Source organism: Rhinolophus hipposideros, assembly GCF_964194185.1.
Source record: "Rhinolophus hipposideros genome assembly, chromosome: 7".
Lineage (NCBI taxonomy): Eukaryota > Metazoa > Chordata > Mammalia > Chiroptera > Rhinolophidae > Rhinolophus > Rhinolophus hipposideros.
In genome coordinates, this window is record NC_138053.1 from 97017873 (window position 1) to 97028625 (window position 10753).

Sequence of the window (10753 nt, forward strand, 5' to 3'; positions counted from 1 at the left end):
GGTATGGGAGAAAATGTTTGCAAACCACATGTCTGTTAAGGAATTGATACCTAAAATACACAGGGAACTCACAACTGAATAGCAGAAAAATTTGAAAATGGGCAAAGGACCTGAATAGCCATTTTTCCAGAGAAGACGTATAGATGGCCAACAGGTCATGAAAAGGTGCCCAGGCTCACTAATCAGGGAAATGCACATCAACCACAGCAACATCACCTCACAGCTGTCAGAATGGCTGTTAAAAAGATAAATGCTATCCAGGATGTGGAGAAAAGGGACGCTTGTGCACTGTTGGTGGGAATGTAAATGGTACAGCCACTGTGGAAAACTATGAAGGTTCCTCAGAAAGTTAAAAACTACAATATGATCCATCACTCCCACTTCTGGTACATAGCCGAAGGGAACGAAACCAGTATCTTGAATAGATATCTTCACTCGTGTTCGTAGCAGCATTGTTTACAGTAACCAAGGCATGGGAACAACCCAAGTATCTAGATAGACAGATAAGATGTGGGAAATACACACAGTGGGATATTACTTGGCTGTTAAAAAAAAAAAAAAAAGTCCTGCCATTATGACAACATGGATGGACCTTGAGGGTGTTATGCTCAGTGAGAGAAGTCTGAGAGATACCATGTTTCCCCAGAAATAACACTTAGCCAGACCATTAGCTCTAATGCATCTTTTGGAGCAAAAATTATATAAGACTCAGTCTCAAATTAATTCTTGTTCCAAAAGATGCATTAGAGCTGATGGTCCGGCTACATCTTATTTTTGGGGAAAACACAGCATGGGATCACTTACCTGTGGAATCAGAAAGAAAGAAAGGAAAACAGGTTAAACGCAAAGGAGTTCTTAGTTCTTGAGTTTCCTTCCAGGACTTATTTAAAGTGGTATCTCTGGCCCTACTTGGAGATTGTTTCGTCTGAACTCCGTGTGGGTCCAGGTTGGGAGACCTTTGGTCTAAGTGACCTTAGCTCATCTATAATGACAAATTGTAACCCTTGATTTTTCTTTGCAGTAAAGGTAGCTAACATTTGTTTAGTTGAGGTGCTTTAGAAACCTTATTTGGAGTAGTTGCAACAAACTATCGGCACGGGCAAATTGTCAAGACCAGACAGCAGAGCCGAGGCTGAAATCCAGCCTAATTAATTACCATGGACTCATTTGGACAACAGAGCACCCTGTTTTACACAGATCTCTGACACGTAAGCAAGCCAAGGCCTGGGTGATAACAGACATCTAGCAGGACAATGCCTGAGCACTGCAAGCGGTCTTTAAGTGACGTAGTGTCATTGACTGGGGTCAGGCAGGGTCTGAGCAGGAGAAACCACACCTTCGGACAGGAAGATGTAATAGAAGTACTGACTGGAATGGGGTGGGGGTAGAAAGGGACTGGCTAGTGAAAAGTAGAGAATGCTGCAGAACTTAGGAATGACAGAAAAACAGCTGTTACCCAGGGCTGAGACAGCACCTGCAGAGGAATCCCCCGATCTGTTGGGAAGGGTGTGAGCCCGGCTCACTGCGTGGCAGGTGTCTGTCAAGGCTGACCTTGGGAATCCACCCTCTAGCCCGCTGGGATAATCTCTATGGAGAGGTATTTCAACAGAGACAGTCTGCAGCGAGAGCTTCAAGGGGACACGGGGAGATGGGGGCCGCTGTGTGCCGCTGGCCACCATACTCTGCAGGGGCCTGGCCCCGGGAACGGGCAGTTGGGCAGCCTGGAGACCCGGGGCAACAGAACCAACCGCAAAACCGTGTCTTCCTGCACCGTCTGTCTGGTGCCCTTTACTGACGAGGCACAACATGGTCGCCGTTGGCAAAAGGTGTCTCGGGCTCAGATCTGTTTTGGCAGAGCAGGTACTGATGGATGAACATGGAGCCATGGGACAGCAAATTGGGAACTGGCGTGTGACAGTCCATCCAAAAACCTCATGGAGGGAGGTCATGGTTACCCCCACTTACAAGAAAACTGAAGCAAACTAAGGAAGCAGACATCACAGAGTAACTGACAAAGCCAGGATTCTAATTTAAAAACGTCTTGACCGAGAGGAGCCGAGCCTGGACTTCAGTGGTAAGTGGGGGTTGCAACAGCCACTTTTTAGGCATCATTTTCATGCCTTTAACAGCTTTTCAAAATTGCCAGAAATGAGCAAACTCCAGAGGGACAAATGTGAAATTTGAGTGTATGTTTTCATCTTAAAATGAAGGCTATTGAGAGCCTCCGAACTTTTTTGTCAACTGTAAATGTAGGAACTTTTCAAAGTGGAGGGTAATCAGGAGGGTCTGTCTGGGTTGAGACGGATTGAATCCATGCATCTCATTTCACTGCCTTCCACGCCCCAGTAATAAAACAGTAATGACATTTTAACAAAAGTAACGGGTGGGGAGTACAGAAGCAGTATGATTTTGGAAGTGGCAAGGCCAATGGACAGGTGGTAATAATAGAACCGAGAGTGAAACCCTAAACCAGGGTCGAATAGCCCAGGAGTCCACTGCTACACAGAATTCTCAAAAGGCTCAGATCTGGCTGAGCAGGGTTGGCCATGGCAGTTTGAGAAGCAGCTGATCCCTAGAGCTGCGTCATCTGTACTGCCAGACAGGGCTCTGGGCACGGAGGGCCTGAATGCCACACGGCAGCTTGACTCGGCCGAAGCGACTAGGACCGCACACGTGGCCCTTCCCTTGGCCCCCACAGTGCTTGGGGCAGCCAGACCTCGGTCTCCAGAAGTTTATTGGAAGACGCTCCTCGGGGGAGCCTGTCCAGCTCCAGAGAAAAGACCTAAAAATAGTGGCCTCGTGCCCCTGAAAAATGATCACTTGCATCTCCCTGAGAGATGACGAGTCGCCCTGGCAGTGCTGCCAACACTCCTTGTAGCCCCTCGCTTAGAATAGAAAGGCAAGGATTGCCAGAAACCTGGACGCGTTGAATACAGGGATCAAAGTGAACAGGAGAACGCAGCTAGAAAGGAGCACAGACTACACAGGGAGAAGGAAACTTCATAAAAATCCCTTTTATTAAACACAAGCTGGACAATGATGGTATATAGCTAAGCCTGCTGGGGCAGTTTAAAAAAATGTTCTGAATGTGAATAGTTACACTGCAAGTTTTTTTCCTCCAATTTTACCAACGTTTTAGCAAGGGGCTTCGCTCCAAAATGTGGGCATCGCAGAAGAAAAGAGCTTTGGCCGAAGAAATGTTTCTTGCCCATAACGGCACGTCTGAAGTAGGCCCACCCATCAGGAAATGGTTCCCTCATTACAGGTGGGCGAAAAGGGAGACACGTTTTTCACTTGAAGCCCACTGTTCCCCTATGAACCTTGAGATACCTACTGAGAAGACAAATTCCTGAAGAAAAAAAAAGGCAACCATCCATCGCTTTGACCCAGCAAGCCCACTTCCTAGACTTGGCAGATGTGCAAATGGTTATTCCAAACGTCATTGTATGCAACACTGTTTATTACAGCAGAAAACTGGAAAGACCCTCGATGTCCAGGCCCGGGGCTCTGGGGGACATGAGGGACAGCCACACAGTGGACAGTGCCACCGTCGGAAGGGCTGCAGGAGCTCGCTCAGGGCTGGAATCCAGGGATGGCCAAGAATGGAGTAAGAAAGGCAAGCTGCAAACAAGTGTGTTTACTCCACAGTTTGTGTGAGCAGAAAGAAACACGCGGAGACATGTGCAAGTGCTTTTGAATTAGGGTAAGATAAGTGGGAGGGTACAGACGACATCACCAGTGTTGGTTGCCTTGGGGGAGGGGCTCTAGGTGGGCAGAGGCCAAGGTCAGGATAGAGATTTTGGATATTAAGCCATGAGTGCGCTGGACTCCACAAAGCGTAAGTGATGTGGAAAGGTTACATGCACAGGTGGGTCCGCAGGGCAAAACTTAGTGGGTACCCATGACGTCTGGATCAGACCTGTTTGACATGAGTGAGCACAGACCCCTCCTCGGAGCCTTTCTCAGGAAATGGCTGCCTGGGCTGCCCTTCTGCCCTTGTTCATGGACAGCTTGGTGTGGAGGGTGGGTGCCCGGCCGCAGGAGGCAACTGGCCACATTGAATTCTGGGTGTGCACCCTCCCAGGACTGGTATTCAGGCCCTTGGGGCGTGTGTGTGTGCGCGTGTGTGTGCATGTGTGCGGGACCTGGTGACTCCCTCCCAATGCCTGGAAGGAGGCACACGTATTTCTAAGGTTCTGGAAGACGGCGACTTCCTCGTTGCTGGCACTCTTCCTGGGCCAGGAGGCCCGACCATCTCTGGGAATGATGGTTCGCGAGGGGGACTCAGACTACATTTGGCCTCACAGCCTGAGTCAGTCATTAGTGTGCAAGGATCACACACTCGGAAAAGGTGCACAGGTCACATCCAGAGGAAACAGGCTTGACCTTCCAAGAGTCCTCGCCCAGGGGACTCTCACTGGACGCACTTGATTCATCCAGCGAGTTGTGACACCTGTGAAGAGTCCAGCAGGGAAGTTCATTGGACTCAGCGCCCAGGGTTTTTCCTGGGGGGTGGTCACATTGGCACCCTCTGTGATTGCAGACTTCCACGAGGAAAGCGGGTGCTCAGTATGTTGTTTGCATCCACAGTTTAGCACAAGGAACCTTCCTTATCAGTTAGGATGGGGAGGACATTCCAGAATGTTCTCAGCTTTGCACTCAGGCCTGCTATGCCACTCTTGCCAGCACACCTGTGTGCCCTGGCTGAGTCACCGATGAAGTGAGTGCCAGGTTGGAGAAGCCAGAGGCTTAGGCCTCTCGGTGATTTCAGGCGGGGCTCAGGAAGCATCTACCTGGCGGGTGGTCCCCCCATCGGCTCCTTACCAACCTCCGCTGAGCGCCTGCTGACACAGGCTACAGGGTGGGCGGCGTGGCCCCCGCACCTGTGAGGAGGGGGAAGCAGGAGGAAGGTGTCCCAGGGATTCGGCCACGGCAGCGCCGGGTGTCTCTGCCCCCGGGGACGCGCTAGAGAGAGGAGGGACACTCCCGGTGCAGTCCTGGGGGGTGTCGGTAAAGCAGACGCCCTTACCCGGCACAATGCATGTGGCACTCAGACATTCAAACATCAACTGCGGAAAATTCAGGTCAGAACCCCCCGGCGGGTGGAGTTACGTAGGAGCCCTCCTTCCGGCCTGGGGCACCCCACTCCCACCCGCGCGGGGCGTGAACCGAATTCTGCAGGAGGCTGAGAGTCAGGGAGACGGGCTGTTTCACGGCGAAGGTTTGAGACGTTTCGGAACGCCGGGAGCTCCGGGTGGGGAAGGCGGCCGCCTCTCCTGCTCGGCCGTCTGGAAGGGGCGGAGGGGGACGCGAGTGTCCGGGGCAAACGCCCCCACGCGTCCGCGAAATGGGGGTCTGGGCTGCTGCCGGGGTTCCTCGCGGTAACTGACACCCAAGGCCCCTCCGGTCCGCACGCAGGCGCTCCTGTCACCGGGCGGCTCGCGAACCCGCGTCTCGGGAACCCACGCGGCGCTGCAGCGGGAGGCGTAGCCGCGGGGAGCGTGCGGGGCCGGCCCTGTCCCCGCGTGGCTGCCCCGGGCTGGCGGCGCCCAGCTCCCCCGCGGACGGGACGGCAGGGGGCAGGCGCGAGCCCCGTCCGGGCGGCCGGGTCGGGGGAGGGACCCGGGGGTGTGTGTGTGTGTGTGTGTGTGTGTAGGGGGGATTTAAAGTCAGCTGCTTTTTACAATCTTGAAGTGGGGAAGGCTTTAAAAATATGACCCCAAACCCAGAAACATGAAAGGAAAGATTCATAAATGCAGCTATATAAAAAAATCTATATAAAAAAACCCCAAAACCTATAAAATAGTCAAGACAAAAGACAAATTGAAAGCCTTGCAAAATGAAAGGGCAAAGTTCTCTGATAAATACAGTGCCTCCAAATCAAAAAGAAAAAGACCAACAAACAAGAGAAATAGGGAAAAGATGCAAATGCTAATAGCCAATAAACATGGGAAGTACACTTTCTCGCACAAGAGGACACGCGTGTAAGCAGTGAGCTACGACTTGTCTTTTTCCCTGTCGCACTGTATTGGTGAGGCTCCTTCACACACTGCTGATGGGGCCACATGGATTACACTCTGGATGGCAGCTTCACATCCCTGTCAAATTTAAAGTGCCCATGTCCCTTCACTTGGGAATTATAATTCCAGGAACTTAGCCAACAAATATTTTGGTGAGTGTGAAAGGATGTGCACGCAAACTTAGTCATTTCAGTGTAGTAAGAACAAAGGATTGGAAACCTCTGGCTAATAGGAAATGGATGAAATAGATCATCATGTTTCCATAATGGAATAGTACTATGCTGTTGCTAAAAGAATAATGTCGTTTCATATTTACCGATGTGATTCTCCAATATGTGTTGGTAAGTGCAAAACAGTGGGTGCAGAATGGCCCAGATCGCCTGCCAGCTTTAGACGTTTGCACTTTAGAGATGGATACCTCTGGAAGGCTAGATACCCCTGGAACTTGTGCAGTGCTTGTCTCCAGGGAGGAGACAGGGTGTCTAGAGGGCAGGAATTGGAGGGGAATGCACTATATACTTTTAAATTTTGTTTTATGTACATGGATTGCTTGTTAAAAAAAAATAGAACACTTAAAACTAATAATGTTGCTATGGATTGAATGTTTATGTCCTCCCAGAATTAATATGTTGAAACTTTAATCCCCAACATGATGGCCTTTCGAATGGGGTCTTTGGGAGGTGATGCGGTCAGGAGGGTGGAGCCCCATGATGGGATTAGTGCCCTTAGAAAGAGACTGGAGAGCGCTTGCTTCCTGTCTGTCATGTGAAAACACAGCAGGAAGACAGACGTCTTCAAGTCAGGGTAAGAGCCCTCACCAGAACCCAACTATGCTGATACCTGATATTCAACTGTGAGAAATAAATGTCTGTTGGTTAGCTGCCCTGTCTATGATCTTCTGTAGAGCAACCCAAGCTTAGAAAAAAGTTAACTCCTGTGACAAACCATTTCATGTAACATGTAAGGAAAGGCGGCATGTGGGAGGTGGACATAGCTTTTGCCCCTGCTTTGGAACAGATCCCTCCTTCAGCTGAGCCTCCGATGAAGGAATTGGCTTGGGGTTCAGAAAAAACGTCTTCAAACTCTACAACAACCACTCAGGCAGTTGGATGTTCACGTGGAAAATGAGACTCATTCTGGTTTCCTATACCACACTCACGCCGAGTGCCTGCTTCTGAGTCCAACGGTGGGTGGAATTGTGTGTACTGTTGCACTGGTTCCTTGCCCCTTGGAGGGACATTGAATGCATATGACAAGTTCCTGTAGCGTGTGCACTTATCATGCTATCCTGTGGTTCGTCAGCCTCCTGGCTGCCTGAGCCTGGCCTGCGATGGCTTGTCTGGACAACCACAGGCATCAAGCTCATCTGTGGGCCCTGCCCACTGACGCCGCAGACTGGGAACAGCCCGGCAGTGACTCAAAATGAAGTAGGATGGAAGCTATTGCAGATTCATTAGAACCACAGGACCCGGAGCCACAGCCCTGCCCTCACTGGCTGACCTGCTGCCCAAATCCACGGTGCCCATTAACCTCACTGTGATGATGGACATTGGCTGTTGTGCCAGGTCCCTCCTTGAGCCAGGACTGGCGTGCGGTATGGGTGAGGGAGACCTTCCTGTTTTACAGAAGAAAACTTTGTTCTTTCTTCTGAGGATGAGCACATGCTGACATTCCAGCAGCTTCCCAGGCAAGCCCACAAAGAGTGCTCTTTTTGGAAGAAAGAGTGGTGTTTTGAGAAGTACTTTCAGACCTGGGAATGCTTTGAACAGAGAGTTCGCTCAGTTCCCCGTCTCCCCATGGTGGCATCCTGGTGACAGGAGGCAACTTGGAGAGCCATATAACCTCAGCCTTTCCCCCCCCAGCCCCTCCACTGCTGTGTGCCTTTGGGATCATTGCCATGGAGCGTCACCCTCGGACCAGCCTTCCTGACAGTAGCTGAAGCTGTCACCCAGGTGTGGCACAGGCACACACCACAGGTGTTTTGCTGTACTGCACTCCTAGATCAGCTTTGGAAGGCACGCGGCATTTTCCCAAAGGAACAATGGGAATAACAATAGATGGTACGACAGGATTGGGAGTCACCCGTTGTACCAAGACATCAAATAAATCATGGCTAAAACTAAACAGATGTCATGAAAATGGAAATATGACAACTCTAAACTTCTTTAATCACGGAAGAGACTGTCATTCTCTGCCGAGACAGAGCTCACTTTGCCCTCCTCATCATTTATATAATAGGTGAGAAAGTGGCATTCTGGATAGAGAAGGGCACTCATGCAAAGTCACAGACCTGGGACAGTGGGCAGGAGTGTGAGACATACATGCACGTCTCCTGCTCCAGACACAGAGCCATTTCCACGCGGTACCTGGCTTCCAAGTGAAAGTGTGCGGTGCTTAAATGCAGGAGGGCCCATCCTCCTTAGACCATTCTCCTTCCCTCCTTCCCGCCCCTCCTTCCCTCCACAACTTACATGCCCAGCACATCATATGGTGACATGTGATCAGGATGGCTGGCGAGAAGGCAGGCATGAGCTCTGCCCTGTGGAGTTTACCACTCAGTAGAGATCTTTACTATGCCCCTCACATAGCTCACCCAATTTCTGAGATAGAAACCCATCTGTCTTCTGTTGGGTGCTATGTGGAGAAAGAGGCCGTCTCCATCCATGTCCAGACTTTGGCACATCTGCCTTGGTACTTTTGCTTTATTTTCTTAAATTTTATGGGGGAATATTGGGGAACAGTGTGTTTCTCCAGGGCCCATCAGCTCCAGGTCATTGTCCTTCAGTCTAGTTGTGGAGGGCGCAGCTCAGCTCCAAGTCCAGTCACTGTTTTCAGTCTTTAGTTGCAGGGGACACAACCCACCTTCCCATGTGGGAATTGAACCAGCAACCTTGTTGTTGAGAGCTCGTGCTCTAACCAACTGAGCCATCCAGTTGCCCTTCCGGAAGCTCAGTGGCAGCTGGCTGTCTTCAGTCTAGTTGTGGAGGGTGCAGCTCACTGGCCCATGTGAGAATTGAACCGGCGACCCTGTTGTTCAGAGCTCATACTCTAACCAACTGAGCCATCTGTCTGCCCCGGCACTTTTTCCCTTTGTCTTTGTTCCCATGGCTAAGGCCTTTCTTTCTTCACATCTTGACCCTCCCCAATGTTTACATCTTCCAGAAGTGTGGAACCCCCAAACTGGAAGTGTTTTCCACAAAGACCTGACCGGACCTGGTAGGAGAGGAAGAAACTGAGTGCTTGTGTTGATTTATTTCAGTTCTATCAACATATTGGTTTTTCAGGCACTTCTCTGCCATGCAATGTGCCAGGGACTGGAGTGTAAAGACACACAGACCCTCACCCTGTTCTCCTAGCACTCCGTGAAGGGGGGCTCCCAGTAGAACTGGCCTATCTGAGTCAGGTGGTGGTAGCACCAAGGTGGGAGCACCAGGGCTCCCCGCCCAACATGGGGTTCAGATTTGTGTAAAGTAATGATTCACATGCTAAGTGTCCTCTACACAGCAGCAGTCCTCTACCCCCTTTGAACTCAGCTTTGCTTTTTAATTTTGGATATGTTATCATCGAAATAATAGTTTTTATATGTTACTCTTTTGTCTCTTGACCAATCAATTTAATTTAATTTTGATTTTTTATTATAAAATATTACAAGCATTCAAAAATGGGGAGAACAGTACAAGGAACCCTCCTCAGGTACCTATCACGCAACTCCAACAAGTAACATTGGGCTGATCTTGTAATGGCTACACTGACCCTTCCCCCTAACACACACACACACACAGACACGCACACACACGCACACACACGCACACACACACACAGACACGCACACACACGCACACACACACGCACACACACACGCAAACACACCCCTACCTGCTCTGGATTATTTTAAAGCAAACCCAAGACATTCATTTCATTCATAAATTTCTAGGAAAAAAATAGATGCATTTTCTCTTAACACCCCATGAGATGACTTTATCACCTAAAAAGTGTACGACACAGAGCTGAATCCTGTTGTGCTCCAGTTAAAAAAAAAAAAAAAAGGCCAGGATCTCAGCAGCTGTAAGGACACGTCACACTGCTACTGTGAGTTCCCAGGAGACCATCAGCTCCATGAGGGCCTGTCAGTCTGTGCACAACTGGCTGTGTCTCTGCAGCATGCACTGGGGAGGCTTGGCACATCCTCCCCGAATGACTGGGGATGTCCTGAAACGAGCCATTTCCTCTCATTTGCACAAAGCCCCTGTCTTGCCAGGCTGCATGCCCACCCCCTGTAAGGCTCTACTTTCTGCTCTAATAAGCTGAATATCGCTTCAAGGCAGTAGCACGAATCCTAATTTTCATCTTATTACGATTATTCCCGAAATGATTATCCAGCCGAGTGGCTCTCCCCTGGGCTGCCCATTTGAGTCACCTCAGTAGCTCTGAGAACACCAGGGGCCCCAGACTGCAGAGTCACATGACCCGTCTGGGCCCCTCGGGATGATACAGGCTCATTTTTATCCCTTCTGTGTTCCACAGTAAAACCTTCTCTTTCCCAGCAGGCTGTATAAGCCATGCAGAGAACTCAGGGGGCACTCCTAGGCTCCCCTGGTTATTGTAGGTTGGACCAGATTTAGGGGGACGTCTTACAGACACAGGAAGGTGTGGTAGGCGAATTCCAGGACGATCCCCGAGGTTCCCATCGCCTGGTGTGCATGCCCTTTAGAATCCCCTCCCTGGATGGCAGG